The following is a 27048-nucleotide window of genomic DNA, read 5'->3' as shown; positions in this document are numbered from 1 at the left end:
TGGGAAAGGCCACTGGCAGTTTGTCTCTGTGTCCATTTGCAGTTCTGCTTCCCTTTCCAGAATGCACTTTTTAAAATGATACTGCCCTTCCGCCTCAATCACATCCCTAAGGATGTCTATAGTCAGCTGTGTCATCCTTTAGGAAAAACTAAATGTACCAAACAAACAGACAAATAAAAGTAGTGTATCATATGCTAAATTTAGTGAACCAGAAGAGATCCTACAGACCATCAAATCTAAAACCCTCATTTTACCCATGAGGAAACCAAGGCTCAGAAATTATTAGTGAACTCACCCAAGGTCACTGAGCTAGCTAATAGCAAAACCAAGATCAAATCTAAACTCCCTGAATTTCTGAACACTCTGCCGCCATGTTGTGCTCCAATTTGGAAAGTCAGCAGGAAGAGATATCCGAATGCCAATGAGACTAGAGGATTATTTACAGACATTTGATTTACACTATAGATCTAGTAGAGTTTAGAAAAAGAGGTATTAGAAAAGAAAAAGTATTTATAAAGTTTTACAGTTTTTTCAGTTAATCCTAACCATTCTCTCACAGAGACAGGTGAATGATAAGACTCAAGTTTCTTTCCTGCGTTGAAAATGGTTTATAAGCTGTCTGACAGGAAAAGTATCAATAATAATCTAAGAATTGTCCTACATGTTTAAAAAAATCAGTGTAATTAATCAATTCAGGAAATATTTGTTTAAAACGTGCTTTTGTTAGTACAAAACTTTGGATAGCAATTACCTTCTACATCAGCCTGGAATCCTTTTAACTGTATCAATAAAATTACTACACAGACCAGGCATTTGAGAGATAAAAGGAAGAAATGATTTTCCTAATAACATAGAAAATATAAAGCAGAGCTGAAACCAAATCATTTATCTTCAAACCCATAAGCTGGTGGGGGGATAATATGAAAAAATGGTTACCCTCATCAGTTAAACCTGGCTGTAAGTAGATATTTAACAATGATTTTAAAAAATCCTGCAGAATTGTGAGCAGGACCTAGGTAAGGTATGCTAGGAGGCAGGAAACGTTGGGTACACCTATTGGCGATAACGATAGTAAAGAAGTTTTGAAGCATAAGTAGACATTTTAAAACAGAAAATATATTTGACATGCAAGAAATTTTCAAAAGTGGGAAAAACACAAGGACAGAAAAAACGGAAGGCTTTGTTAGGTTCACACATGACTCATTTTTAAGGGCAATCATCTAATTATTTAAAGTTCAAATTAATTACACTTGGCTTCCAGGAGAAGTAAGGGTGGTTTAAGTTTTGGATGTTAACAGGTTAACACGTATGAGATGAGTGTATTCGTTTGGGCCCTTACTTCTGTCTGTGCTTACACTAAGTAACATTACTGTTGGTAAAACAAAATTCATTGAAGTTTTTATCAGACAACAACGCATATCATACAATTTGAGTTTTATTATTTTTGCTTATGCAACTGTAAGGAAACCTGGATAAAATATAGAAGTTATTTTCAGGCACGAAGCAGGCATTTTAAGAAGATTTTTGAAGAAGAGAAAAAAGAACAAGAATGTGTTTCTGATCCACGCATTTCAGAGCTGCCACTATAGTGTTCTGAATTGTCTTGTAATTAATTCTTTCTGTTGCATATCATTCTGAGACTACTCATTTGGAGAAAAGATGTAGAACTCCTTGTCTGGCCTTTCTGAATCTATTTTTCACAGTTGCAAAGTATTGGTCAAACAAATTAAATTACTGTAGCAGTATGTAACTAATTTTATGTAAATTAAGGTGTTAATGTTCTGAATCACATTCCTGAAAATGGTCTGTTTTCTCTTGCAGCTTTTCTTCATTAATGGTGCTAGGAATAGTCAAATCGAAAAATTAATTCCTACAAGACTAAGTGGATAAATTGTCACCCTTTGACCCCTGGAAGAATTAGATCTAAATATAGTTTTATGGTCAGCTCAGTCTACACTTGTCAGTAGCCCAACAAAATAAATCAACATTTGAAACTTAATGCAACTAGGGGTGAGATGATATGAAATAAATTCCATCTTGTTTATATAGGAGGAGATGTTTTAGAGCTAATGGTCAAATTGTGTGATGCAGAATTAGTGCCAAGCTTGGACCTTTATGGGCAGTCTTTCTGCTCCCAATTAAAGGTACCATCTTACTCCAACATCTATTCTCTGTTTGAACTTTGCAATCTCCACCTCAAGAATGACCCATATAAAATCATAGAATATCAGTTGAATAAAATATTTATAATTGGAAATACCTAAGAGAAATTGAAGTCAGAAAAGAAGAGCAAATTCATCATCTATTGAAACACTTTCCAAAGCATATTAAAAAAAAAAATCAAGGGGTTTTCTAATCACTTGGCAAACTCACATAACCCATTGATTGAATTAAAATTGTTTCTTGAGGCGAACGCTTAAATTATTTATCTGTTGGGATTTTTATCTGGATAATAAATGTTCATCCCCTTCCTGAAGTGCAATGCATATAGATAACAAGGCAGCACAGAGTTCCAGAAAGGTAACCGGATCATAAGTATTGTTTCTGTGATAAACGGCAGCTCGAATTTCATACGAAATGGTTTTTCCGAATAACTCACCATAGTTGAGACCAAAGTACTACCTTCCTAGGTGCCAAAAGACGTTTTTTAATTTTAAAAAATCAAATATATTTTTATGTCTGTTTGCAAAATATTTCCTAACAACCTTTTTGTCATCCTTTTTAAACCTTCCAACAAATAAAGGACCTATTGATAACCGAAGCCTATCTAATCATGCATTTGGGTGGAATGAAAAACACTGTCTCTTATTTTCCATTCTCATTTAGGTCCTTAAATGCATTCTGAAACTTCCAAATTTAATAAACAGAATAGCAAACAGCATACTACAAATTTTAAAGAAGACCCTCAAATACAACGTACTGAGACTTTAACCAGTTAATACGATGAGTTCCAAACTGTGACCCCCTCAGACGTCGATAGTGAAAGTGCTCCCTACAGTTAACAGACAGATAGCCACGTTATGTAACTGGCCAGATCAAAAGGCAGCAGCAGAACTAAAACGAACTGGGAGATACTGAAGGGAGAACAATGTCCGGTCTGCAAACCAGGCTGATCTGGTAATTTCACATGTAATACAGTTTAAAGAGCCAGCCCCTGCCTGTCGCCTGCGCTCAGGAAAGGCCCAACTTGAGAAAAGGGGTAAAAGGAACTACTAGCCCAATTTTATCGGGAATCGGTGGAGTAATGCCTTTGAGAGAAGAAGGCATGAGAGCTGTCAGAATTTAAAAGGGAAGCTCTGTGGAATCAAGGTTGTATCACTATTATTCAGGTAAGTGACTATGAGCATCAGCATGTGTCATTCCAAACACTCACTTAAAAATTTAAACATGATTAGCATCCTCCAAGTGAAATAAATCACAATGAATTCTCCACCTTCCTATTACCTTATTACTAAATTCCTGGAATTTTTTCAAAGCCAGCTGCACTGGGGCTGAGAGACATCGGAGGAGCTCACCCAAGGAGGCACATGGAAAGGCAGTCAGCTCCTGGTTCATAAGCTAGGCCTGGGTTCTAACTAAATCTCCAAGCACTTTTCATGCATTAAGCTTAACACCCTCTGAGACAGGCTGCTTGAGGGCTCTTTTTTTCTTTAAATATATTTAGTTCTTATAAAATCAATAATGTCTTTCCAGCCCTCAGTATTAACAATAGTTTATACTTCCATAATACCTTTTTTTCCTACTGCATCCAAAATACACTCATTCATCCTCTGACTCCTGGCAAGTAGATGTCCTTATATATCTTTACATGCCCCACATACCTAGCACAGTGCCTTGATTAGAAACATCTTTTTCTAGTGAAAAAGACACTGGCACAAAATCAAAAGAGGCCGTATCAAGTGCTAGCACCAAGCCGTACTGGTGTAACTTGGGGCAAATCATTCAACTTCCATGAGCCTCCTTACTGATCTTACAGCTCTGAGAAATAAAATGAAAAATAAATATGAAAGTATTTCCGATCATTAATTAATTAATTAAATTTAATTCCTTTATCTATTCAAAGAGTATTGTGGCACTACTGTGTGCCAGCCACGTGCTAGGTACTGGGAATACATCATAAACAATGTTGGTCCCTCCTTCCAAGCAACTCACGATCCAGCTGAACAAATGACATCACGTAAGTATTAATGTGCATGATGATGATTATGAAAGGAAAGGGCAAAGTATGTAAGCCCAGTCTATGTGGTCAGAGAACAGGCTCAACAAAGGTGAAAATCAGCTTATGGTAGCTACTCAAATATATGTTTATAAACAAATGGTAAGGCTAAGTCACGAAAAAGACGTTACTTTTTCTATCAGCAAGCAGAAATGCATTGAAAGAATTAAGAAGAGAACCCAGAAATTTAAATTCTTTGCCTGGTGTTTTTGTCCAGTAGGTTACATATTTGAGACGCTGGTGGGTGGAAACAAAGAAGGAGGCATCTGTTCATAATGTTGTCATGAGTGACATCCACTTTCTTTTTTTTTTTCGTTTTTATTTTTTGAGGAAGATTAGCCCTGACCTAACATCTGCCACCAATCCTCCTCTTTTCGCTGAGGAAGACTGGCCCTGAGCTAACATCCATGCCCATCTTCCTCTACTGTATATGTGGGACTCCTACCACAGCATGGCTTGCCACGCAGTGCCACGTCGGCACCCAGGATCCGTCCGAAATGGCGAACCCCGGGCTGCCGAAGTGGAACATGAACACCTAAGCGCTGCGTCACCAGGCTGGCCCCAGGACATCTACTTTCAAAGGAGATGGTTGATCACATTATATTGGGGCATTGTTGTAATGCTCCAGATCAGTGCCCTTGGACTGCCTTTGTGGTAAGACTCTCTTCTGAGGTCTATTTAGTACCTCATTTGAAGTAAGCGCTCTACTTTAAATGGAGACCTAATTCATTCTGAAAACTTCATTGTAATATGCTTCGTTGCAACAAAGTCAAAATATATTAATTGAACAAAAAATCATAGCAGCTTAATACAAGTGTTGAGATGGAAGAGGAAAGAGGAAATAAAGACTAACTGAGCCCCTCCTACCCTCCAGGCACTGTGCGGGTATGCTTTCACATATATTGCTTGGCTTAATCCTATTTAAAATGTTGTGAGTTTCTTAGCCAGGTGATCAAGGTCAACATCAACAGTGATGCCATGTGGGTAGTATATACCCTTGATATGAAATGATGAGAATGACACTTTACCTCTGTTGTCTTCCTTCTGAAAAACCAGAATTATGAGAAAAACATCAGACAAATTTCAATAGAGGGGCATCCTACAAACCAGCTGAGCAGTACATCTCAAACTTGCCAAGGTCATCAAAAACAAGGAAAGTCTGGGAAACCGTCACAGTCAAAAGGAGCCTAAGGAGACATGATGACAGATGTAACGTGGTGGTGGTGTCCTGGATGGGATCCTGGGACAGAAGCAGGACATTGATTAAAACTAAGGAAATCTGAATAAAGTATGGATTCTAGCTAATAATAACATATCAGTATTGGTTCATTAATTGTAGCAAATGAAACACACTAACGTAAGTTGCTAATAATAGGGGATATCGGTTTCTGGATATATAAGAACTCTCTGTCCACTCTTTGTAATTTCTCTGTAAAACTAAAACTGTTCTAAAAAATAAAATTTCCTCTTTTAAAAGATGTTTTTAGGTTTTATTAATCTCGTTTGACAAATGAGGAAAATTTAAGTAATTTCTCTAACATCATGTAGACATAATTTGAACACACATCTTCCTAAATCAAAATCCCACACTCTGGCCAAGGTAGCACGCTCCCTCTCCAAGGAATCTGGTTCTGGATCAAGGAAGTGTCATTAACAACACCCTACATCATGTTTTATTATTTTCAAATTTCTACCACAAGGAAGTATATAAAAACAATAGAAAAAGAATTTCTATAGCTGGTTAGCCAAATGTCATGCATCTCTATTCAAGACTTTATTGGCCATTTCCTCGAAATAAAACCTACATCTATGATAACAAATCTTGTGTTTTGAGCTGATGTACACACATACATGCACACACCCACACAATATGCACACGCACACACTCGCACAAGAGAAATAGTTAGCTAAATGCATGATTTTAAGTTGCGGTTAGTTTCTGGAAAGTATTCTTCCCCCAACTAATATAGCAAACAAGAAGGAGTCACTCATTCGTCAGATTCTCCTTACTCTATATTGTTTATACAGCCAAATAATACATAAATTCTCCATTGTCTCATTGTTTCAGAAAGATATGTTCAAATTAATGAAAGTCACTATACACATACACCAAACATTCATTTATTCATTCATTCATTTCCAAAAGAACCTAATACCATGCAATGTTCTCAAATAAATTTAATCATGATATGATATTCAGGTGGTGATATAGGCCCAGCATTGTGCTATAGATGACCTAACAGGCCAGAAGAGGCATCTCAGCAAAGGAGACAGCATGAGGAAAAGCCCAGAAACACAGAGGTGGAGGATCTGTGCCAGAACCAGCAACCAGTTGGTAGAGTATTTAAATGTTCGGATGTCTTAGAACTCTTAGAAAGCAAATGTCATTGCAGAAAATTTTATAACCTAAATATTTCTGCTTCTTTAAAACAGATAATATGTCATATATTAACTGATAGGTATGTGCTTGTTTATTTAATAATTCTAAATTCTGGGCATGTTTACCTTCTTCATGAAAATGTCTGCTAATTTGGTAAAACTGGTCGTAACAAAATATATTGGTCCTATCTATAAGATTGAGTTTAGTCAAAATGTGGTTAAGAGTTCACGCCCATGTTGAGTAAGTCTAGGGAACCGGTAATTTCATCAACATTTTATTTTTTAATTGTGATGATGAATAATGAATTGTCAACCCTGGAAACTTTATAGTAGCTAAAGGGCCATCAATATTTCCAGATGCAAAGTTAAACCAACTTTTACAGATGAGAGATGCCTTTAGAATGGCTGTGATGAAATGCATTTCACCAGATGAATTTCTGTGATATGATTGCAAAATGAACCTCTCTCGTGCTCGCTCTTTTTTTTTAACAGGCAAGGGAAGGGGCAGTCAGTCTGAGATTTACACCTGATTTGTGTTATAGTAATCTTTGAAATTAAGAAGTGTATCCTTGCATTTCATTAAATTCTGGCTAATGAGATAACTGTCTTCCCAAGGAGGGAATGATAAAGTACTCAGGCCATAAAGCATAAATTAATACTGCAAGGTTAAACACTGGAACTAACTCATGTTTCAACAAAAGCCCCTACCAGCAGTTAAATTAACTGACATAAATACCATAAAATCTGTCTTTATTTTAGTTTCAGATGATGCTTCTTTTTACACCCCTGCTTTCAGTTTGTATAACTCATTTTTGCACATTATTGCATGCACCATTTGCCATTTAAAGAATCAGCTACAACGGGAAAAAGATTTAAGGAATCAAATACTTGGAGAGGAAAAAAGATACTGGTGGGTCTGGGGGATAGCATCGTGAAGACTGCTAGCACTGTCGAAATATCCTACAGTAGACAACGGTAGTTCAAAGAAACAGTTAATTATGAGACGACCAGCCCAAAGAAATCTACTTTTTAAGCTTTTGATAGACATTTTGAAAAAGAATGCTAAAGAAAACCTGTGGTGATAATAGGTTTGATATATATTCTGGCAAAAATTATATCACATTAATGAGGTGGCTTAAAGGGCTCATGTATTTTGTAGGAGGCATTTCAATGTATTAGTATAATTAGCAGTGATGAGAAAACTGTTTGGAGCTGAATTACCTCTCACGAGTTCATTTGAGCTATATGAAATTACACCATGCAAGAAGGAAAATTATGGAGCCATCCAGAGAGAGTTCATGCCTGATTTGATCATAGCCACTAATTGGATGATCATTTTCGTAAAGCTTTTCAAATGGTTGACAGTTTCTGCTTCTCTCTCTTTTTTTTAATGGACAAGCCCTTTATTTCTTGTACTAAGCAACCAAACATAGGTTTGTTAGGGATTTGGGTGTTTCTACAGGGAAGCTTACAGGTGTAATTGTCACAATCTGAGCAACCTTTGTCCCTTAATTAGCTGCTTTTGGGGAACCCCTAATGAGAGTTACTGTTCTTGTTAACAATCTTAGAGAATACTTGATGAGTGAAGCTCTCCAAGCCTGATGGATGTCAGCAGCCACCATATGACAGCAATTTAATGAAGTTAAAATCTGACCCAATGGGGCTGGATAGAGGAGCATTTTGGGTTATACTGCTTTTGATTCCTCCGTGTGTGTGTGTGTTTGTGTGTACGTATGTATGTGTGTTTAATCGATGTGGGAGCTCTGATGAAGGACAACAGAAAGGTAGAGAGAGGAAGCTTTATGAATGGATCTGCTTTATGAACTCTCTTCATAAGACAGCCAATAGCCAACATCAGAGGAGAACGGAAAGCATGGAATTAGGTTGCTTTGTATAAATCGCTTCATGTGAACTGCATAATACAGCAAAGTCTTACAATTTGAAGGATACCTAAATATCATGCTTGTTTTCTGCTTAACTTTTTAACTTCTCCGTACCTCCTACATGAGGCGTCATTTCCTTCTTAGACATACAGGAGTTCCAAATGAGATTCAATCTTGTGAAGTTAAAATTTTTAAAAAATTGTACTTTTCTCAAACCACGTGTGTCTCTTAGTAAATCAGAAACGAAAGTCATTATGAAAACATGCCACTCTATTTGTTGCTGAAAAGAAAGATATAACATTAAGTTAACGATTTTTCAATCTGATTGGCAAGTTCTAATGTTATTAGGAAGAGTCAACTGAGATACAAAATAGCATTGATTCTTTAAGTGCATATGTGTTGTGTGCACCTGCATGCACATGTATGCACATGTTCAAGTTTTAAAGTGTTGTTCTTTTGTCATGGCCAAATATTGCAAGTCCCAATTTCTCTGTTTGGAAGTTTCACACTGTCTGTAGTGAATAGATGTCACAGGATGCATGCTCATAAACACTGCTTTTGGCAACATTTGCTATATATATTAGAACCATAAATCAAAAGGTGAAATATTCATAATCTCAAAGTTTTAATGAGTGCTCTGGCTCTCCCCTGGCCTTTCTGTGCCTCTGATTTACTTAGGAATACAGAGACGTTGCTAAATTTAGCCTCTCAGGAAGTTGAAACCAAACATCTTTTCATTAGGAACAGAATATTTTATAAATATGCTTGCTACACTCAGGGAGCATAATTTCAAGGCATCTGAAATTGAAATTTCCAGAAATCAGAACTTAGAGATATTGTTATTCTTAGAGAACTTAGTTAAATTATTTCAGAAAGCAAACATATTCTTTAGGAATAAGTGAATCCCATTTTAACTTTTTTTTTTAAGTCCTAGAAAGGGTCATAGAGATTGGTGAACAAGTTGGTGGGTTTAGGTACAAGACATAACAGCAATTCGCAATCTACAACCTGTTCCTCTGCTTACACCAAATATAAAATAATCACCAAAATATAAAATAATCAGCAAATTTCTGAATGAAAAAGCCAAAGAACATTTTTTTTAATTCGTCATTTTAATGGTTCTCTCTGAACCACTTTTTTGTTGGCTTTCTGGAAATTCTCCTTACCTTAGCTTTTTACTGTACCAACTCCCCATGGATAGCTAATCTATGCTTTGGCTTATTTTTATTTTGACTTATTGCTTTCTTGAATTGAAATTTGGTTACCTCTGGTTTCTTGTGTTAGTTCCTCTCTTTCTTACATGTTTTTTTTTTTCTTTCTTGTATTGATGTCAATTTTATGAGTCCTTGCCCTCATATTTGGTGGATAGTTCACCTGAGTATGGAATTCAAGGCATAAAATCATTTTCCCTCAGAACTTTGAATGCAGTGCTGAATTATCTGCTGCAATTCAATTTTGCTGATGAGATGTCTGATGCTAATTTCTTATTCCTTTATAAGTTACTGGTTTGTTTCCCCCAAGAGTATAAGGATACTCTTTTCTTAAGCTCTTGTATATTTGAGAATGTCTTTCTGTTACCACTACACATAAAAAGAAAACTTGGCTGGGAAAATCTTTGGAATATAATGTTTCCCATTCAAATGTGCAGCTTTACTTTGCAGACTGGAAATCTGAATCTGGTCAGAATTGTATTCCTTGGTATGGAATTTATTTATTTTACCTGTACATTTCCAGGTTTCTTTTTTCTTTATCTTAATGTTCAAACATTTTTGAGAAATATATTTAGATATGAATATTATTACATTGATACATACATTATTACATTGATTACTCCTGAGACATATGAGTTGCTTGTTTATGACTATATAAGTAATAATACAGTCATGTATCTCTTAACGATGGGGCATGTTCTGGAAAATATGCTCATTAGGCAATCGCTCACGTGTTGATGCTTCTCTTCTTTCACCTTCACAGGCTTTTTAGAAGCATTGTCTATCTTCCTGGTCTTTGTTTCCTCACCTACCACTTGGTCCTTAGTCTATCTCAGGCCGGCTTCTGCCTCATAACTCCGCCAAAATTGCTCTCATCCAAAAGAGTAACAGTGTCCCCGTTTCTGGTGCCAATGGCTGTTTTTATTCCACATCCCACTCGACTTCTCAGCAGAATTTGATATATTTCCTTCTTGAAACACTTTTTACCTTTGCCAGAGAATTTTCTGCCTATGTTGTTCATCCTTTTATCTATTTAGGGCCTTGGTATTTACATTATCGATTTCTATAAGATTTATATGTTAAAGCTCTTAACATTTTGTCTGTTACGGGAGACATTTTAGGAAAAAGATATAAAAGATCACTTAAGTCAATGTACTATGGCTACTTATTGAAGAAACTCAGAAGGAAGATACGGAAAGAAAATTTTCAAGAAAATAACATTTTTCCATTTCAAAAGTATATATTTTTCTGAACTTCAGTCCTGTAAATTAAATCAAATGAATTATATCCACAGATATTAACTTTTAGTATTTCCTCTTGGGAAAACAAAGCATTGTTGGGTAACTAATCATTTTATCATACCAATTACACTAGAAAAGTTCCTTACTTAACCACATACCTTATTTAGAGAAAAATAGATGGGAGAAATATTTGGCAAATGTAATTTCTTGATGAGAAATATAAATAAATTTCCATATTGTTATAACGAATATTATTGTTCAGTTTGTGGACAAGAGTCAATAGTGGAATAAAATCAAGGTTTTCAGGAAAAATAAATAACAGAAATTAATGTTGGGGATATAATCAACAGTCTCTATTATAAGAGCTATACGTGAAAACTTATTCATATATGAAAGCTTATTCATTAGCACTGGCCTCACACAAGGTTGTGAAGAGGGGATAGTTTATGTTCAGGCCCCTGGCCTCCCCCACTACTCTGGAAAACCAACACCTCTTCTGTGGCATCCATCCTCTTGTTGCTCTCTACTCTAGATAAGTTTTCATTTTCTTTTAATAGAGATCAAAGTCTTAATATTTGCTTCCTACTTTCTCTGGGATAAGCATAAACAACCTTAAAAACCACAGGATTACAGAATAATTTTATTGATGTTTTTCTCTCCTAATCCTCTCGGCTAATGCAAATACTTCCCAACTCACACATAAAAGACCATAACTTCATTATAACCAGTATAAAGTGAACTATTTGTAAAGCATCATTATCCATACTATCATGTCTTTCATTATAATCTCGTGAAAGAAGTATTATTAGAATCTCCATCATAAAGATAAGAAATTCCGAGAAAATGACACGCCGGCAGTGACATACCTTGTAAGGGGCAGGTCCAAGACTTGAAGCAATATCTGCTGACTCCAAAGGCTGCGGCCAAAGGACTCAACGAGCAGGAACCTGCTTTACCTGAAAAGGTAAAAGTGCTATGGGAGAAATTAATAGTTCCCTATTCTGTATCTGTTCTCCTCTCTTTTGATAATAGAATCCTCATTATCTTTAGAGTGGCAATGCACACACTCAAAGAGGCGTTTCCTATTCTCCCTTGCCGTTAAGAAACAAGTGGTGGGGGCCAGCCCCACAGCCAGTGGTTAAGTTCCCACCTGCTTCTGTGGCCCAGAATTTCACTGGTTCGGATCCTGGGAGCAGACATGGCACCGCTCATCAGGTCATGCATGGTGAGGCGGCGTCCCACATAGCACAACCAGAGGCACTCACAACCAGAATATACAGCTATGTACTGAGGGGCTTTGGGGAGAGGAAGAAGAAAGAAAAAGAAAAGATTGCCAACATATGTTAGCGCAGGTGCCAATCTTTAAAAAAAAAAAAAAAAAAGCTAGTACTTAGAAAAACCAAAAAAGAAACAAGTAGAAGTAATGCGTTAAGAATGTCATAATGCATAGGAAAGCCAGGAAGGCTGACTCAGCTGGGAGATACACCTCTTTAGGCTCCTATTCCCTTTCTCTTTCTTGCTGCCTGAAATACTCCCAAAGCCAGCCATCTTGGTCCAGGAGTAGACTTCAGTACACAAACCACGTGCTAAGGGTCATGCATAAAAATATAGAGTCACCGTAGGACCTCTGGCCTGCCTATCTCTGGACTTCTTTTACGTGGAGAGTAAGTTCTTGGGTTTCAGCCTTTATTATCTGGAAGTTTCTGTTCTATGCAACTGAAAAAGCCCTAATTGATGCAGATGTACAGTACTTCATTAAATTAGAAAAAACATTCATGGATTGTAGATGAGTGGCATTCAAGATAACCTTCTGCAAAATATTGCCCAAGGCTGAGCATATTGCAGAAGCAGAAAACACTTTTTGGGGGTAACATATTAATGGAATTATGGAATTTAAAGTTTATTAGGAAAAGAATTGGATGCTTCGTGGTAATTATCCAGCATAGGGAGAGTTTATATATGGCAGTTGTACTGCTGGCAGAAAGCTGGTGGGTAGACCGACAGACTTAGAACAGTTATTTCAGAGTGAGGCTGCTGTGCATGTAGAAATAGCCTCAGACAGTTCATGCTCCTGAGGACAAATGGTGATTCGTTATTATGCTTGAACTACGATGAAATCAGTGAAGGCATCGTAATAAGAAGCAAAACCATGGGGATGCTATGAAGAGTTTAGCAATTCTAGTTTGTGTGGGAATATGGACTCCACTTACCAAAAATAATAGCATATGGGGAAAGAAGAAAGAAGTTACAGTCATTGTTTTGAATTGCTTCTGAGCTATTCCATTGTGTCTTGAATTTCAAGTCAAATTTCAGGTTATTAGTATTCATTTTATTAGTGTGATGTATATGTAGTGCCACAATATTACTATAATGGAATAATATGATATTATGAGTTGTCTTTCACAGATCTAAAGTCATGCTTATCAAACACGTAGTGGAAATGTACATCAAAGGGAGAGGCAGAGAGAGAGAGCAAGAGGAAGAGGCAGAAAGAAAAAGAAAGAGGAGAGGGAGAGAGATTGATTCCGTCCTGTTAGCTCCCACTCTTAGGTACCTAAGTTACTTTCTTGGTTAACAGCACACTTTTGTATCCATGATCCTTTGCTTATAGGCCATCACCACTGTGTTCAGTTTTAATCTATAGCAAATCCAGTCTGAAATATCTTGTTAATGCAGCATTTTGCTAGTGTTGCTAGTGTTACTGCTCACCCCACTAGACACCTGAATCTTACTTACAATAGCCAGGCAAAATCTACGCAATCCAGATATTTATGTATAAAAATACTGAGAAGGGTTTTTTAATTGATGGCTTTATGAAGAAAACCAAAGAACCATCTGAAAATGGCTGAATCTGAATCTACACTCTGGAATAAGAACTACATACTTATTTCTAGACAATTAACTTAGGCATACCTACGTATGACAAATTACAAATGACATAAAATGGAATTTTCTTAGGGATTTCTACTTCCTTCATCAAAGAACTGGAAAAACCATTTAGCCTTAGGAATTGTCTCTGTTCTGGTTCAATGTGGATTCTTTCTCAGGGTTTGGCTGACATTCTTCTGGTCAGCTACAGAGGGCTTGGGTGTCACCGCATTGTGTCCACGCCACACAGTGAATGAAATCTAAGGTCTTGGAATATGGGTAGGAAGTAGCTAGAATGAAGAAAAGGAAAACATATTCTGAGAAACATAAGCATCTTAAAAAAAGAAGTCACACAGCTAAAAATGAGAGAGGCATGATTATTCCGCAGAGAGCTCACTGGCCAGACTGGAGTATATGCTCATATTATGTGATTGTGGCAGTAACGTTCTGACAGGGAGGGCAAGAATGTTAGACAATAGACATTGTAGTAGATTTGCTATTCTGAGCACCAATAAACCTTTCTAGGTATTAGAGAAAAGGGTCCCAAGACAAAAATGGTATTTTTCAAAAGTGATCTCACTTGTACAGAGGCTGGAATAAAACGGAGACTGCTTTCAGGGAAGTTTCAGCCAAAAGGATTTTTTTAGTTGTAATTCAAGTATAATTAAGAAGAACTCAAACTATGTGGGGAAAAACAGGAAAGCACAAATATACAAAAGAAGAATCAAATCCACTTAGTCACTTCACCAAATGAGAAAAGGGTATGAAATGACCAGAGTCGTCAAAGCTGAAAGTGGTGCTTTAGTAAGGTTATTTGATTTTTTAATTAATTTTAATTTAATAAAGGGAAGGGTAAGTTACAGTGTACCTTAGAATCTTCACATATTTCAAACACATGGCACATATGAATCCTACAGGTTTTGGTTTGTTTGTCATATAGACTAGAAAGAGAAGCATCTGCTTAGATAGATAATTTTTCTATCTGCTGATTTATGCATATTATGAGACTATGGGGACTTTTGTTACATTACGAATAACTGCAAAAGTTCATATTGCGTCTATGTAGAATCATCAAATCAAGCTGAAACCAAAGCCATTACCTTTTACACCACTCCTGCTATACACAGAAACATTTCCATTCAAATGACATAATTAGTGCAGACTAGAAATATGATGGAAATTATAGTTCATACCCTTATTAATGACCTCAGAGCACTAATTGCTAAATGAGAAAACAAACTTTTCTTCTACTCTATATTTTCTGGAAGGATAAAGCAGATGGGCAAGGCATTTAGCCAGCCTCTGCTTCAGCAAGTCACCTCCCAAGTCATTCACCTTCAGTAGCTAAAAGCACTTTGTCAAAGGAACTACATGGTGATTCATTTGATCTACCTTCCCACCAGTTGCAAAAATATACTTTATCTATTACACCTCTTTGATGGTATACAAGACGGAATTTTTGCTTCAAAAATGGTCCTACACATTCATTTCTAAACATAGTATCCGGGAAAAGCTGTCAAGTTGATCAAAAATAGGAAAGAGTTTTACGCTCTGGACTGAGTCATGGAAGGCAATTGGACGTGATTGGGGATAATGATCACTGTCTGTCTACCTTGATTCATCTTCCTCCAAGTACTTATCCTTCCCCGATGTGCCATATATTTTAATTATTGATTGACTGATCACGTGTCTCCCACCACCAGAGTGAAAGCTCCATGAGGGTGGGGAATTAAGGGGCATTGTGGATGGTTGTCTCAAAGAATCTACTCATCCTGGATGTGAGTCGCACAGTCCCAATTTGTGCGCAGCTGCAAAATTGTGACACTCTGGTGAGCCATGTGTGGCTTTAATAACTATGATTTCCAGGGGGACACTGTTGTGTGTCTGCATATTTAGTTGGTAATTTAATTATTCTATTTTATAGCCTAAATGCAATATTAAAACTGGAAGCAAGTGAAATTCTGAGCTTTTCCGTTTTAATATTGTGAGTTGATAATGTCTTGACAATCTGGTGTTATAAATATACTTGCATGACATTCCATATAAGTGTTCTTACAGGACTTACTTTGTATAGTCTGAAAGCACTTACAAAATCAATTTTGAAAACTATAATAAGCAGCAATCCAATAAAAATATGTTTAATCTGACTTAAAACACACGTGGATTCCTCTTGCTTTCACAATGTTTGCAAGTTGTTTCTTCAGACTAAGATAACCCAGGAAATTCAATATTACCCAAGGTGCAGATCCACCATTGATCTACATGGGGCGAGATGAATATTATAGACTATGACAGAATTAACGGGTAAACAGGATAGAAATTAAGGCATTTGAGAGCAAATAAAAAGAAAAAAATTTTATGTCTAAGCGCTAGTGAATATATACACAAATAGAAAAGAGCTGATGACAAAAATCTGAGTTTAAGTGTTATTTCTTGATTCAGGTGGTAAATAATAATAATTATTTAAGATCTTCTTCCAGATTCTTCCTTCCCACTGGGCCAATTTAGATAAGTCTGTACAATGCTGTGTCTTATTTTGTTTTGCTTCACTTCCAAAACCCTTGTCCTCTTTAAATTTTCTCTAACCTTATTTTTATTGCCCCAACAATTAGTCATGCCCCTGAGAAGTCCAGTTCAGAGTGTAGTGTGTCATTACACTGATAGTTTTTTCTTTTCTTTAATATTAATGAGAAAAATCTGTCTTAGTTTTCTCTCAGATCATTGGACTTTTATACCTTTTTTTTTTTCTTTTGAGGAAGATTAGTCCTGCGCTAACCTCTGCCATCAATCCTCCTCTTTTTGCTGAGGAAGACTGGCTCTGAGCTAACATCTGTGCCCATCTTCCTCTACTTTATATGTGGGACGCCTGCCACAGCATGGCTGGACAGGTTATGCATAGGTCCACACCTGGGATCCGAACCGGTGAACCCCAAGCCGCAGAAACAGAACGTGCGAATTTAACGGCTGCGCCACCAGGCCAGTCCCCGGACTTTTAGATCTTTGAGTGAAAGATCATCATCTTTTCCCTTCATTTAAGAAAAAAACAAGAATACATTTAAAGTCAAGTCATTTAACAAAACCTCAACCTAGTTAAAAAGAAATATTCATTCTTCTTATGATTATTTGCCCTGATGGAGACTTACAGTGGAAAAAATGAAAAAGAAATTGTAAGCATAATTTAATTTTGGGGGAGATGCAATTTAGAACTTGTATTTAAATATAGGTGAGTCTGAGTTTCGAAATATTCAGAGCCACCCAAAGGAAGAAGTGAACATACATTGGACCTAATTTAACAGAAGAGACAAGAGAGAGGTTAGTTTTGTATTTGCTTCTCAATTCACTTCTGCATCCTGTGGATAGCATTACTTTTCTGACTGACCCTCAGCAACAATTTAAGATAAATTGCCCTCTCTTAAATGTGCTGAATTACTTGTTCCTAGCTGAAGGAAGGATAGAGAACAAAATAGTCAGAAACCTGTTTCAAGGTGAGCGTTCGATTTCTTGAGTACGGGACATTCTCGCTCTTCATCAATTTGAAAGGGAAGGGAGGATGGTGTTTTGTAGTTTTAACTTTCACTTCTTTTTCTACATGCAGTTTTAAGTTGCTTTAAGTAAGTTAATTACCAATTCTTTTTTATTCTTTATTGGACGGATGTTTATGTATTCCGCTTTATAAAAAATCTGGGCACTTGTGTTTTATTATAGAGCAACAAAAGCTTGTTAATCATTATAAAACTTCCTTAACTCAAGATCTGTTGTAAGTTATATATAGATCTTCTTGACTGACGATAGAGTTACATCTGGATAAAACTATTCTAAGTTGAAAATATGGTAAGTCAAAAGTGCATTTAATACACTTACCCTAGCGAACACCATAGTCTAGCCTAGCCTACCTTAAACGTGCTCAGGGCACTTACATTAGCCTACAAGTTGGGCAAAATCCTCTAACACAAAGCCTATTTTATAAGAAAGTGTTGAATATCTCACGTAGTTTATTGACTACTGGACTGAAAGTGAAAGCAGAATGGCTGTCTGGGGACAGAATGGTTGTAAATGTATCGGTTGTTCACCCTCCTGATGGCATGGCTGACTGGGAGCGGCGGCTCACTGCCCCTGCCCAGCATCACTGGAGCATCATAGGGCATATCACTAGCCCGGGAAAACATCAAAATTCAAAGGACAGTTTCTACTGAATACATATCATTTTCGTACCATCATATAGTCAAAAAGTCTTAAATCAAACAATGATAAATTGGAGATCACTCATATATAAATCAGTCCCCTTCTCCAATCCCTGTCAGTGAAGTTATTACATATATTTGTTATATGATTAGATTCTTTTGTCACATTCTGCATTTCATTCTGGGATTGCCTGACCTCTTAATTTTTTTTTAATTTGCATATGTTCCAGGTCATTCTTTGTACTATAAAGTTCTGCGGACTTTGACAAATGTATAGCGTCATATATGCACCAATATCATGCAAAATAGTTTCGCCACCCTAAAAAAATCCATGCTTTACCTATTGTGAGGCTTGATTGTTCATACCTTTTCATCTCTGAATCATTTCCCATTGTGTGGATGTACCACAGTTTGTTTACCCAATCACCGATTTAACAGATATCTTGGTTGCTTTCAGTTTGGGGCATTTATAAATAAAACTGCTGTGTAAAACTGTACCCATTCATGTGCAGGTTTTTGTGTAGATATGTTTGCAAATCAATTGGATAAACACCTAGGAGTGTGATTGTTGAGTCATATAGTAAGGCTTTCTGATAGCTCATTGTTGGTATATAAAATGCAACTGATTTTTGTGTATTGATTGATTTTGTGTACTGCAAAATTACTGAAGTCGTTTATTAGTTCTAACAGTTTTTTGGTGGAGTCTTTAGGGCTTTCTTTATACAATATCATAGCATGTGCAAATAGAGACAATTTTACCTCTCCCATTCTGACTTAGATGACTTCTATTTATTTTTCTTCCCTAATTGCTCTGTCTAAGACTTCCAGTACTGTATTATTTTTCCACATTCAATTTAAAACTCTTTGTCACCTTCCAAAATTAATTCCAATGTGATATCGATTGGCACAACATTAAATGTATGTATTAACTTGGGAGAAATTGACATCTATAAAATTTTGAATCTGACTGTGCATTTATTCAGTTGTTTTCTATGTTCCTTAGTGAAAATTTGAAGTCTTATTCATATAGTTCCTGAATACTTATTAACTTTATTCCAGGTTGTTTATTTTTTTGGTGCTATTATGTATGGGTTTTTTTCCTATTGTATTTAATTTGTTGTTTATGATTTACGGAAGATATTTTTCTTTTTTCTATTCATTTTATAATTGTGCAGTCTATTGAACTCTGTTATTACTTCTAATAGTTACTAAATTGATTCACTTGTTTTCTAGCAAGGTATAGAATTGTGTGTTATATTTTGTTGATGATAACGACAATGATGATTATAATGAAGAAAAGCTGTTGATTCCTTATCACTCAGTGATTAAGCACAGTGTTTATGAACATACACTTTAGAAGCAGGAAGACGTGAGTCTCTGGAATAGTTACACCTTTTCCCCCCTTTTACTTACATTTATTAATCTTCCAGAACATATATTTTGTAAATGGTATTTGTGGTCATTCTTGCCTCAGTCCTGTCATTAATGGTAATGCCTCTAGTACAGCACTTCCAACACTCATATCCCATGGATCATTGCTCCTACAGAGTCTTCATCCAAACAAATTACACAGTCCAGTAGGCATATACGATGCAAACTACATCCTTCACTTTAAGGTTCACAATGTATTTTAAAATTATCAATTATCAATAGTTTTACCTTACAATGTAATATTCTCTAACTTTGTGTTTCCACAACTTCTATGCCCTTGGAACTCTTTCATAGACCTCCTATTAATATCCCAGCATTAGTGTACGCTTTTCAAAAATGCTACTGTTATTTAAATTTCTGATTCCATATTCATGTGACTGGCTGGTCTAGAAATTTCTTTTTCTGTCAGACTTTGTTACCAGCGTTAAATTGGTTTTTTAAAAAAGAGACTATCTTTTTTTCTTCTTCCTTTGTTTTTCTTTTTCTGTTGTAGAGAATACTTTATATAGTATAGCAATATCTGTTCCTTGAAAGTTTAACTGAACTACTAGTGAAACCAGACTTGTGCTTATTTTGGAGTTAATATTTTCACAACATATGTTCATTTTCTTCCATGATTACTGGCAGGTTCACAAGACTTTTTCATTAATCAACTCAAGTACTATTTTCTTTCTTTAAAAACAGCCCATTTCATCATGATTTTCAAATGTATGTGCATCAGGTTTTAAGACAAAGTCATACATACTATTTCATAGAGTAGCATTTTTTTAATCTTAACAAAAGCTATAGATTTTTTTCAAATTTATAATCTTTACTTATGTGTTTTTTCCCTCCTACTTGATTTGTCTATGCAGAGAATTATTTCCCAAAATAGCTTCCGTGGAATATTCATAAGTCAGATATAAAAAACAGAGAAAAGATCTACAGTCAGAAAGGGGTGGGAGGATGGAGAATTAAACAAGTCAGACTAGGTTTTAACTACCAAGTTTCTTTCACATGTTGATTTACCCTGTGAATTGGGATGTAGCATTTGCAAAACTTATTTAAGAAGGAACTCATCTTTTCAAATTACTCTTTCAGAAATGCTGTTTTAGAGGTTTGTCTAGTTAAATCTTTTCATTTAAAAGAATGACCTTTCAATTCAAGTATTTTTCTTTTTTCTAATGCATTGCATTTGTTTTTGTCTTTACATGTTTCTTTACCTCAATTTCCTTAGTTTTATTTTATTTTTATTTTTCAAACATCTTGAATTACAATATTTTGTTCAATTTTTACCTTTTCTCAACCAATAAGGAAAGCATGTTGTGAAGTGATGAATGTGCTAATTAGCTTTAATATGGTAATCATTACACAAGGTATACTTATATCAAAACACTACATTGGACACTTTAAATATATATGATTTTTTATTTGTCAATCATATCTCAATAAAGCTGGAAAAAAATTTTAAGCATGTGAAGCTAAAAATTTGACTCTGAGTACAGCTTTAACTATATCCCATAAGTTTTTATAATTTGTAGTCTTACTATGGTTTTATTATATTCCATAATTATAATTCTGATTTCCTCTTTGGTAGTAGATTTATTAAAGTATTTTGGTTTTTAAATTTCTAATTGATTTTAATGGGATTTTTTAAATTATGTAGTTATATTGCTTTGTTACAGAAATACGCCTTCAAATTTTCGGCACTGGGGAATTTGATGAAATTTTTCTTATGGTTATTTATGACTAACTTTTGAAAATTCTCCAAAACTATTATGTTCCCATCAATCTCACATATTTCTAAAAGAATTATACTTCATACATTCATTTTTGCACACAATGATTCATGACATATATTCATTGTGCATTTTACCCTTTATCATTAAGCACTAACTCACTTTTCCCATTACTTTCTGCTTTGAATTCTACTTTTTTGATATTACAACTGCTACTTTCTTTTTGTTTGTCTATTCAGTCATTTTGTTTAAAGGAAGGCTCTTACAGGAAAAACATAGTTGAATTTCTTGTGATAGCTTTCAACCCATTCATCTTATTACAATAACTGATATGTTTATCTTATTTCTATCATAATGCTTTCTGATGTTATAAAAATGCTTCTTTTACTTTTTATTGTGTAGTGTATAAATTGTGTTACCATTGACTTTTATACTCAATCTTTTTATCTTCTAAGCCATATTTTAAGTTATTTTGTTCTAATCATTATTTTAAAGAGTTAGCAATATCTATTAGCTCTCCCTCTTAATGATTAATGACATTAACAACATTGGTATAATTTATTTTTTCATCCCACTTTCTCAATCTTTGATGATTTTTGGCATTATCTGGGATTTATGTCATCTGGTTCCTTATTATTTTTTTACCTTATACTTCATCTCTTTAAAGTAATATTTAGGACTTCCATTCTGTTTTATAATCATCTTTATGAGATTCTTAGTCTTAATACTATTGTTTCATGGTTTTAATATTCATTGACAGTTTTTTCTTTTGAACAGCACAGTTTTCCCATTACTGAGCTTTTCATCTTGAAATATCCCTCGGTCACTTAAAATATCCCTTTGAATAGTATTTTTAAGAAGTAATTTACTTACCAAGTCCTTCATGCCTGAGATTCTTCCTATTACCATCACACATAAATGCGAACTTTGTGCAAGTGGTGGAGGGCCCAAGAAAGTCATGCCGGCAAAATGGCTAGATTACTTTATTCCCACTGGCACCTTTTCTAACATCTTTAAACTATATTTAATTATTTTCTATTAACTAACTATATGACTCCTTGGAGTGTTGCATATCAGATCTTTATTGCTGCTGTGTAAATAGTTTTTTCAAACATTGTCTTAAATTTTTATGATTCAGTTTCCAAGAGATGTTCTTAATCCTAATAATAGGAAATTTGGTGAATATATCCATGACTTTTACTGATAATATTCACACTGTATAGATTTCAATCAGCCCAATAGTAACTTTTGCTTTTTAAGACTGAAAATCCCTAATATTCCTCACATTCATATCCTCTGATTCACTTTACTTTACTCCTTTTTTCCCAATATTACTTATTTTTTCTTGATTTGCCTCAAACTCATGCCAAATTCAAGTTAACACATAATGTATGCATATAATAAAAGTTTCTATTTTTGTCTTCAATGAGTTTCTTATAGATAGGCAAAGTATTTTGTCCCGTTAGCGTAGATAACTTTGAGACATGTACACTTGGGAACTGTTCATGCTGGATCATTGCGAAGACCCTTTTATTTTATACACATATTTGGGTTTCTGAGCTCTTAGTCAATTAATCAGCCATTTTTCTGTCTTAAAATTCATAGAATTCATCCATAAATAAACCATTCACTTAGCTCTCGTGGGGTGCATTCTCATTGGCCTGACTCTTCAGTAGTGAAAAACGGTATCATTTAAAAATAATAAATGAAACTACACATAGCACTACTCCAAAGGAACTATCTAAAAGTTACAAGGAGAAAAGCCACAAATGAGGTATCATATATCAGAAAGTCTTACAGAATTGTGGACTTTTAAAGTGAAAAATTTATAAGAATAAATCTCTAAGGAGTTGAATCGTGCTGGCTGTTTTCTTATTCTTTATTCTAATGAAAATATTCATTAGACAGCTTTTCCAAAATAAAATTTTGTATGAGAGTGTACATTAGAGTCATAAAACTTGGAGATTTGGGAATTAGTACATTTTATCTTAAGCAAAATTTATTCATGGCCCTCATTTCTGGAAAGTTTTTCTTGTCTCGTAAATTTAACAAGTTAAACAATTGAATTCTTTCTCCTTTTAATTCACTTGTTTAAAGCTGCTATGTGATCTACACTTGAAACAGTTGCATGTAGATGCAAGAAATATTTTGCTATCAAAATTAGTTGTCACTTGAAAGTATTTCTTATTGCTAAATTTTAAGGATTTTAAGATTGTATTTTTGTTATAGTTTTTATTTTGAAGGATGGTCAACTATAAACAGAAGACTAAACCAGATCTAAAGATATCATCTAATGGACCATAATATGTTATCTTAATTTTTTAATGACTTAAAAAGATAGACTATAATGGTTCCAAGAATATACTGAAGACACATGGGTGCACTTTTAAGTTCCCTCTTGGATTGTAATTACCTTGCTGAGTGAGTGACATAGCATCAGTGTGGCCTGTCGAGTGCACAGCAAGGGAAATCTGTGGAAAAGAAATCATAATAAAATACCTGGGACTACTCTACATTCCTTTAAAGGTCATGAACTATAGACTTTGAGGGATACCTTCAATAATATTGGGTGAATTATTACTTCAATCATTACAGTATTACTTGGTAATTCAAGAAAAGGAACACCAATATCCAAACTACCTTTGATCTAAACTATTTCTCTTAGTCAAGAACTATTTACAAGAAAACTTTCTCAAGGATGCACCACTGTAAGACTTTTCTCATCTACTTTGTCCTGAAAAATCTATGTGCTCTGTTATTCTAAGTTGGCACAACTTTCTAAATTTCCCCAGCCTTTGATTAGAAATTTGAACAAGAGATGTCATACCTCCCAGTGGTGAAATGATGGATTGTTTCGTAGCTGCCTTGCCATACGGAGAAAATAATGTTGGATATACACTTTATACCACATATTGTAGACAGATTAAAGACCTAACTGTGAAAACTAAAACTGTAAAGATAAGAAATAAAATTATAAAAAAATATTTTTGTAATCTTAGAATTGGGAAGAATTTCTTAAGCAAAACAATATCATAAGGTAGAGTATTGATGGTTTTGGTTGCATAAATATTAAGTATTTCTATTCAGAAGTGACATCACAAACAAAATTAACAGAAAAATAGATGGGAAGAAAGCACTTAGAATGTCAAAAACCAATTAGAAGCCAAGGCAATTCAATGGAGGAAAAAAAGTCTTTTCAACAGATGGTGTTGGGACAACTAAATATCCATAGGCAACAGAATGAAGTTGGACTGCTTACTCAGACCATACACAAAAATTAGCTTAAAATGGATCGTGGATCTAAATACAAGTGTTAAAACTATAAAACCTTTAGAAGAAAACATTGGAGTCAGTTTTCATGACTTTGGATTAAGCAACAGCTTCTTAGATATGAAACCAAAAATACAAGGAAAAAAGAAAAATAAATAAGTGGACATAAAATTTAAAACTTTTGTTCCTCAAAAGACATCATCGCAAAAGTGAAGATATGACCCACAGATGGAAGAAATATTTGCAAATCATATAGCTGATAAGGAATTTAAATATATAGACTATATAGAACACTTACAACTCAACAATAAAAAGACAAATAATCCAATTTAAGGGGCAAACCCCATGGCCAAGTGGTTAAGTTCGCACACTCTGCTTTGGCAGCCCAGGGTTTCGCCAGTTGGGATCCCAGGCACAGACATGGCACCACTCGTCAGGCCATGCTGAGGCAACACCCCACATAGCACAACCAGAGGACCTACAACTAGAATACACAACTACGTACTGGGGGGCTTTGGGGAGAAGAAGAAGAAAAGGGAAAAAAAGATTGGCAACAGATATTAGCTCAGGTGCCAAACTTTAAAAAGAAAAGGACACATAATCCAATTTAAAGATGAGAAAACGATTTTAATAAACATTTTTCTAAAAACAACTAGCAAATTAAAACCACAATGAAATACCATTGCACACCCACTAGGATAGCTATAAATAAAAATATAAATAATAAGTTTACAAAAATGAGGAGAAATTGGAATCCTCACATCTTGCTGATGGGAATGTAAAATGATGCAGTTGTTTTAAAAAATAATTTGATAATTCCTCAGAACGTTAAACATTGAGTTATATTATCCACCAATTCTACTCTTAGGTATATACCCAAAATAAATGAAAACGTATTCACATAAAAACTTGTACATGAATTTTCATAGTAACACTACTCATAATAGGCTAAGAATAGAAACAACCCAAATGTTCATCAACTAATAAACGGATAAATGAAATTCCGTACAATGGAATATTATTTGGTGGTAAAAAAAGAATGGAGTACTGATACACGCTATAACATGGATGAACCTCAATAACATTATTCCGAGTGAAAGAAGTCAATCATAAAGACTATGTTTTATGATTCTATTTATATGAAATGTCCAGAATGAGCAAATCTATAGAGATAGAAAGTAGATTAGTGGTTGCTTAGGGCTGGGAAGTTGTTGGGGGAAGTGGGGAGTGACTGCTAATGGGTATGGAGTTTCGTTTTGTGATTATGAAATTTTCTGAAATTGATGGTGGTGTTGATTGCACAACTTTGTGAATATACCAATAACCATTGAATTGTACACCTTAAATATAGGAATTGTATAGCACATGAATTATATCACAATAAAGCTGTTTTTAAAAAACGAGCTAGGAATTTTTTAGTTTTTACTGATGTATAACGTTAACAGTAGGGAAAGTGGGTGAAGTGTATATTGGAACTCTCTATATAATTTTTGCAACTTTCTTGTAAATAAAAAAGTATTCCAAAATAAATGTGAAAAATAAAAACTAACTAGAGTTTAATATCTAGTATATTCAGGAATTCCTCCAAACAATAAGAAAAAGAGAAAATCCAATAGAAAAACAGGCAGAGTAAATTAATAGACAAATCAGAAAAGATGAAACACTAAAGACTACAAAATTATGAAGACTTTCTCATGACTTAAATAAATAATGTAAATAAAATAGAGCAATGACACAATTCTTTATGTCTGTAACACGACAAATACCACAAAGTCAGATATGCCAGGTTTTACTGAAGATGGGGGCAGACAAGAACTCTTCCGCTGGTGGCAGTGTAGACTGGTGCAGCCCTTCTGAAGAATAACAGGGCAATAGCCTACAAAGTTAAATATGCAAATACCTAATGTCTCAGCAACCCCATTCCCAGGAAAGTACTCCAAAGACACTTGTGTGTAATCCCACAAGGGGAAAGTTGTGAAAATGTGCGTTGCCATGGTCTTGTGATGGGGAGATGTTGGAAGCAACTTATATTTCCATCATGGAAAGAATAGAAAGGAAAAATGTGGAAGATGTATAATATTAAATACTCTGGAGCAGTTAGAAGCAATTAACAAGAGTTTTTTTCCATCAAGGAGAGATTCTAAAATCATAGTGAAAAAAATGAGTAATAAAACTAAGAAAGAGCAATATTGGTAACATAACATTCCTTATGTAAATCAAGGATATATATACAAAAAACATTATATATTTTTTAAAACATATACATAGAGATATTTTTGAAGAATTTTGTGTAGGAGTCATTGAGATATTGTTAGGGAGTGGTGGAAGGTCTAAGTGTTAAGGTCAAGGATAATGCGAACAAAATATAATTAAATAATAAATAATATTAAGCAAGAGAAGTGCTCTAAGTGACTGGCGGCCTTTGCTAAGAGATCCTTTGCTTTCACAAGCCACACTCAGTAGCTGAGGAGTGGCCTTTGTTATTCATCCTCAGTCTTCTAATGTCCATCCCCTCCTCTTTATTGCCGTTGCTACTCTAACTCAGATCTGCATTGCCTCTCAAATGACTGTTTGTATCACCTCCTAACTAGATCAATAGATGGGAATTCTATGTTGGTATATCTTTGAGCCAACAATACCGAGGATATCC

The sequence above is a fragment of the Equus quagga genome, chromosome 2 (genome assembly GCF_021613505.1).
Source record: "Equus quagga isolate Etosha38 chromosome 2, UCLA_HA_Equagga_1.0, whole genome shotgun sequence".
NCBI lineage: Eukaryota > Metazoa > Chordata > Mammalia > Perissodactyla > Equidae > Equus > Equus quagga.
The sequence above is the reverse complement of the archived record's forward strand: the minus strand, read 5'-3'. Positions refer to the sequence as shown.